Here is a 6867-nt window from a genome sequence, read left to right on the forward strand (position 1 = left end):
CTGAGAATACGGCTGGTCTGTGTAAGCGAGCCAATAAACCACATCACCCGAGTAAGAGTCGTCAGTGCTGCATGTCAGAAGCGGTTACCTGCAGCGGGCGGCCTGCGCGACGCCAAAGAACGTGCGCTCCGCTTACTACCGAGAGGTTGGTTGGTTGGTAACAACTTTATTCATAGTCCTGCAGAGCTTTCGCCGACGGGGCCTTAGGTCTCCCACGTGGGGACGTCGAGGCGCTGCCTCGCCGTCGCCTCGCGGGCCTGCTGGACGGCCCAGAGTTGGTCCCCGAGGCTGGGGCTGCGCAAGGCAGCGGCCAACCGCGGCGGGAGGGTTCCGGAATTAGCACCGTGAAGGTTTTTGTTGCAGTCCCAGAGCATGTGAGTTAAAGTGGCTACATTGGCGTTGCAGACCTTGCATATATTTGTCGGGTATGTACCGGGGTAAAGCCCTCTGCCTGGCCCGCCGAACCTTCCCTCCGCCCAGCGACAAGCTGGACAGGGCGCACGCGGTGACCCTCAGACAACTGCAGACGCTCACGTACCGAGAGGTCTGTTTTATAATTTGTGTAGCGCATATTTAAGGCCGCCCGACGCCAAAGAACGTACGCTCCGCTTACTACCGAGAGGTCGGTTTTATAATTTGTGTAGCGCATATTTAAAGTTCTGGATTGTGAGTGTAACTGTAATTGCAAATGTGCACATAAGCGCTCTGCGAAGCAACCGCATGCACAGCTACCGATCGCGCGATGCAAGTGTACATTAAAATATTTTCACCATCGGCTCGCCGTAGTACACCTGAATCGCGCACTAATCATCGCGCAGTGCAGCCTGTTTCATTTATATATCTCCCGACGGTGCCTGTCCCGACTAAAAGTGAAGTAGCTTCATATCGCATGAAAAAAATTAGAAGTTAAGCAGGTCACGTCACATGCGTATCGTGTATCGTTTTTGTAGCGAAAGCCACCTCGATTTCGCCGGTGCCTGAAAGTGTGTGTCGCAAGCGCGCCGTCGCCATAGCAACCGGTTTCGCCACAGGATGGATGGAAAAAACTTTATTGTTGATAAATTTCAAGTGTTCTTGACCCTTACGGGTCACTGGGCGCCGTGGTCGATCCTTGGTCCAGGATGCCACACTTGACTGCTGCCATTGTGGCTCGGCGCACGAGAAATCGTTGCGCTTCCTCGTCCTCGCTGGCCAGCAAGTGCTCCCACTGCATCACACTCGGGTTCTTTATTCTTGGCTCTAAGTCTGCCTTAGGGCAGGTTCATGTGACATGCTCTAGTGTAGGTTTACCCTGACGCCACGGACATTCGTCTGCATATTGTGTAGAGAAAATCTTGGGTAGTTTGTGCAGGTGTGGGTAGGTACCTGTTTGTAGTCTGCGCCAGTCTACCGCCTCCTCTTTGGTGAGCCTTTTTGTGTGGGGCTGGGACCTCAGGTGCCGCGCGTGACGTCACAGGTGCGCCGCCGCCGCCGGCTCCTCAGTCACGCCACAGGTGCGCAGTGCGCATGCGCGCGGCGCTGAATGTAAGCGCTCGGTCGTCAGACGCTCGCCATGGAAGAAGGCTTAGGTCGCCGCTCCATGGCGGTATAGGCAGCAGATCAACTCGCCGGATCCCGAAGTCGTCGCTCGGTACTGGGCTGGCAAGCATAGGGAGAACGAGCTGAGGAAAGCCAAGCGAGCAGACGAGACGCCCGAAGAGCGCGAAGAACGGCTAGTCACGCGGAGACGCTGATGTTCAAACACTAATGCTTTCACGTTCCTCCAGTGCAGCAGACCGCAGTGCTCTACAATTTTTTGTTTGTCGTCTCGTACCAGCGGACATAAAACCATACGTCGTGCTTTTTACCTCCTGGAATATGTCCCATATCATAAGGCTGCTGATATGCCTAATCCATCTCTGGGTACTGAATGTGTGCAGGCGGGCATTTCTGCATCTCTTCCTGACCGAAGTAGGTGGTCGCGCTGAGTGGCAGCCGCAAAAAAGTCTCCCATTTAGCGGACTCTGGTGAGCAACGAGCAATGGGAATGGATAAAAAAGTTAGGTTACGGACATTTGAGTGTACTGTGGAAACGATCACTATAGGCCGCTGCGGTGGCTCAGTGGTTATGGTGCTCGGCTGCTGACCCAAAAGACGCGGGTTCGATTAGTGCCGAGATATTGCATGTGTTATTTTGTCTATAAAGTTATTGCTACATTCACTTCCTCTTCCTCCTCTCCCTGTACGATCCTCCTTATTTATTTAGGTTTTGGGTTTATGGGGCCTTAAAGTCCCAAAGCGACTCAGGCTATGAGGAACGCCGTAGTGAAGGGCTGCGGAAATTTCGACCACCTGGCGTTCTTCAACGTGCACTGACATCGCACAGAACCCGCGGCCTCTACGATTTCGCCTTCATCGAAATTTGACCGCCGCGGCCAGGATCGAACCCGCGTCTTTCGGGCCTGCAGCCTAGCCTCATAACCATACACTACGCCAGCCGCTTCGCGAGGTCAGCATGGCTGCGCGCTGAGCCGTGGCACCGCCGCTCCGCCAGCTGTGAGCATGCGCGGAGTGACGTCATAGCCCAAAGCTGGTGTGCGCGCCTCGCCTCTGCGCCGACGGCGGAGCGGACGCCGCCCGCCTCGTCAGTTGTGCGCATGCGCGGAGTGACGTCAGAGCACGCAGCTGGTATGCGTAAAGCCCTGGTGTGCGCACCGCGCGCCGGCGCGGTGCGCACACCAGGGCAAAACCACCAGGGCGAAACCACCAGGGCGAAACCGAGTGGGGGACAAGTGGAGAGGAGAGCAGGGGGGGAGAGTGAATCCACGTCCAGGGACGGAGATGAAGGAACGCCCATCGTAACGGAGCGGCGAGACACTGACTTTGCAATTCAACTGAGAGAGTTCCACTCGGCCAGCTTTAGCTATTGCATCACTCCAGGTTTAACCAGAGCTAAACCACAGCCAATTTTTAATTTTTTTTCCATATCGCTCATCATAGACACATCCGCTGGAAGTCGTCGAATAGTGGACAACGTCAGAGAGTGGCCAGAAATTTGCAGCTCCCATACTGTGCCCATATTGCTATTGTAACGTATACAAACCGAGTACGGCACCGCTATCATATCATTGATAACCATGGGTCAAAGCTAACACAAAATGGAGGTAAAATTACCATATTGCTGTTACGTCATGTTCTCAATAATTTCGCGGTTATGAAAACAATTTGTTAAACAGTGCACGACGCGATAAAAGTTGAAAAATCACTTGCCCTGCGCCTGTACCTCAGGTTTAAATAACATATTTTCTTCAGTGCGCCTGCAATCCACGAATTGGCCGGGTTGAACATACCCGAGAGTTCGTAAATGACACGAATAAGACTTTCCTGTTTACGCAAGACATCTATGTTAATTCCCGGTCGGCGGGAAAGTGGTGTAGCGGAAATATGCTGCAACCGCACTGGGGCTGTCGTTGTATGCTTCCCGTACTCATTTTTGGTGATCAGTTTCCGATTTCTTTGATTGTTTGTGCAGTCTTTGAACACGCAGTGCTGTCCCGACGACCCTGCCACCGAGAACAGTAATGATGCAAGCGGTTTAAACGCCAAAAGACAAGACCAGAAAGGCTGCACTGCAATGCATAAAGCAAGCGACTGTGCAGCCCACTGAAGACTAGCAACAATGGACCAGTGGCAACAGAAATGTCTGTTGACACGAAATGCATGAGGTTAGAAAGTATTTTCAAAATGCCCTTGGTGCCAAGAACCCCCCACGCTGTACCACATAACGTGGGCATGCCAGAGGATAAGCGTGGTACCAGTGATAACAAACCCGAGTGCGGAGCAATGGGAGGGAGTGCTCTCCAGCGATCGCCGGGTCGACCAAGAAGGTCTGATTCGGCGAGCAAAACTGGCAGCAGCATCCAGCGGAGCCCTGGACTAAGGGCAACCGACCTTTGAGCAAGATGGACGAAGCCATCCCAAAACGCCGAATACAATCGAATCTAGAGCTAATAAAGTTTTCACTCACTCGCTCACTCCTCCTCCCCAGCTTGCCTTCAATAAAATCGTCGTCCATGCACGATATCTGAAAAACAGCGCAATCATCTGAAAATTGTATACTTGTAAAATCTTCTGGTAATACATTTGCTAGATCACACAAACGTATATATATATATATATATATATATATATATCACAAAAAAATAAATGCACTTGGTTGCTAGAGGTAAAATATGAGGTTTGGAAATGTTTCATTTATGTAGACATCTATTTCGAGTCGTTTCAGACAGCCTGTACTTTTGTAAGACAGGCTCTGTCCGAAACGTCGACCCCAAATAAATGTTTACATAAATACACCAATTCCCAACCCTGCATATATATATATATATATATATATCCAGCAATGAACGATTTGGCGTTGCTTTAGCAGGTCCTCGATGGCATCCGAGAGAAAAACACAGCCACAATCATTTAGCAATTCTTTTGGGGCGCCGAGATGAAGAACAAGACTGTGTAGGATGAAGGAAGCGATATCGTGTGCGGCAGGAAATTGTAGAGCCGACCTCTCTACGTAACGCGGGGGATGGTAAATGGCCACGATGACCCAGCAGCTAGTTGACATTCTTTTTCTGTGGCAGAATAGTTGCATTCCACCTTAATTGATGAGGGAGCAGCTAGCGTAAGCGACATATTCCGGATACCCAGACTTTCGTTGGGCAAGAACTACCCCTAAGGCCACACCGCTCACGTCAGTGTGAATTTCAGTCAGACAGTCGGGATCAAAACGGCGGAATATTTGAGGGGAGACCAGCAGGCAACGTAAAGTGTTGAATGCGGCATCACAGGCTGGTGACCAAGGCGAGAGGTTTTGGGCTGCCGGCAAGAAGCTGTGTTAAAGAGGCGATGATACAGGCGAAATTGTGGATGAAGAGGCGAAAATATGAGCACAAGCCTATAAAACTGCGAATTTCTTTAAAGGTGGCCAGTTTGGAGAAGTCAGTGACGATGCAAAGTTTGGCAGGGTCAGGTAGAATGTCGTCCTTGGAGATGACATGGCCTAATATTGTCAGCTTCGTAGCACCGAAGTTAATTTTTTCAAGTTGAGTTGTAGCCTGGCTTCAGTAAGGCACGTGAGTACGCGCTGAAGGCATTTCAAATAGGAAGGGAAATCTTTTGAAAGAACGCCAATGTCATCTAGGTAACATAGACATAGTTCCGATTTGAGCTCGCTAAGAATATTATCCATCATTCTCTCGAATGTGCTGGGGCACTGCATAGGCTGAATGGCATTACACTGAATTCGTATAAGCCGTTTGCGATGATGAAGGCAGCTTTCGGCCGGTCAGCGGCAGCCATAGGGACTTGCCAGTAACCTGAGCGTAAGTCTAGGAAGGAAAAATCGCTCCCTGCAAGCAATCCAGTACGTCGTCGATTCGATTCGGGGTAGAGGATAAACATCCTTGTGAGTCAACTTGTTGAGAAGGCGATACACACAGAACCTGATGAAGTCATCTTCTTTTGTCACCAGTATGACAAGATATATATGTCACTGTATTAATCACGATCACGAGATTGAAACCAATAGAAGAATAAGAATAGGGTGAAGCGCATTTTGCAGGTTATCTGAGATCATGAATGGCATTTTACCATTATCCCTATAGAGGAAAGTATATAACACCTGTATCTTACCGGCACTTACCCATGGGGCAGAAGAGTGAAGGCTAAAGAAAAGAATTTAACTTAAATTAAGGACAACACAGTGAGCTATGGAAAAGAAAACGACAGAATAACTTAAAGAGTCGGGAAGGGAGCTGAGTGGGTCAGAAAACAACCACGTGTTAATGACATATGCTAGTCGAAGTCAAGAAGAAATGGGCTTGGGCAGGGCAAGCGAAGGCAAGCATAGCAGGTGGCGGCAGAATGTGTGTGTGTGTGTGCGTGCGTGTGTGTGTGTGTGTACCGGGTGTTTCAGCGAACACTTTCAAAATTTTGCAAAAACAGGCTTTTTGGTGTAAAAATATGGCTTTTGCAGCACAGTATGACCTGTGTTGGCAGACACCAGAAAACTGGTGAATCGTCTTAAATAGTAAGCTGGCTAACTTTTTAATAATTAACGTTTTAACTATTAGAGAGTAAAATGCTATTCATTATCTCAGATAACCTGCCAAATGCAGTTCAGCTCCACTCCATTCTTATTCTATTCGTTTCACTCTCGTGATCGTGATTAATACAGTGATGAACACAGTGAACATAGCGGTGAAGTGAATTCCCCTAAGCTCTAGAGAGATGCGTAAACGACTGTATAAGCAGTGCTGAAAGTCCGGCTCCATCGAAGGGAGGTCTCCAGTGATTCTAGCACAAGTGGAGAAAAAAACAGAGGGAGAGAGAGAAAGTGGCTGGCGGCCTCTTTTAAGAGGAAGGCGAGAAATCATTTTGAAGGATCTTGTTTGCCGAGTTTGCCACCGACCTCAAGCAAACGATCAGGACCCATGCTCTGCAAGTGTGCCTGTACTTGCTGTGTAGCCTTGGAGCTGATCGGCCAGCTCTGGACCAACTCACATTTCCCTTCTTCCACCTGAAGTGTAGTGCTGCCAACTCCCATTTTAAACCCTTCATTAGAACAAATTATGGTATGCAACTGCTCAAATGGCAAATTCCTAACTGCTTGAATCTTTTCCCACCTTTAATTGAAATCATTAACTGTTGTTGTTCCCCGATTTCCTTCAGGAAAAAGGGGAGAAATTTTTTTCTACATAACTTGCAAGCATACCTACAGGATTTGGTCAATGACGCTGCTTACAAATAGCATATCATAATCCAGTGTTGTTCCTGTGATTTTTTTCCAATGCGTGAATTTATGCCCACCGATTGGTTCTGTATTTTATTATT

This window comes from Amblyomma mixtum, chromosome 2 (genome assembly GCF_055824585.1).
Source record: "Amblyomma mixtum isolate Tamu chromosome 2, ASM5582458v1, whole genome shotgun sequence".
Taxonomy (NCBI): Eukaryota; Metazoa; Arthropoda; class Arachnida; order Ixodida; family Ixodidae; genus Amblyomma; species Amblyomma mixtum.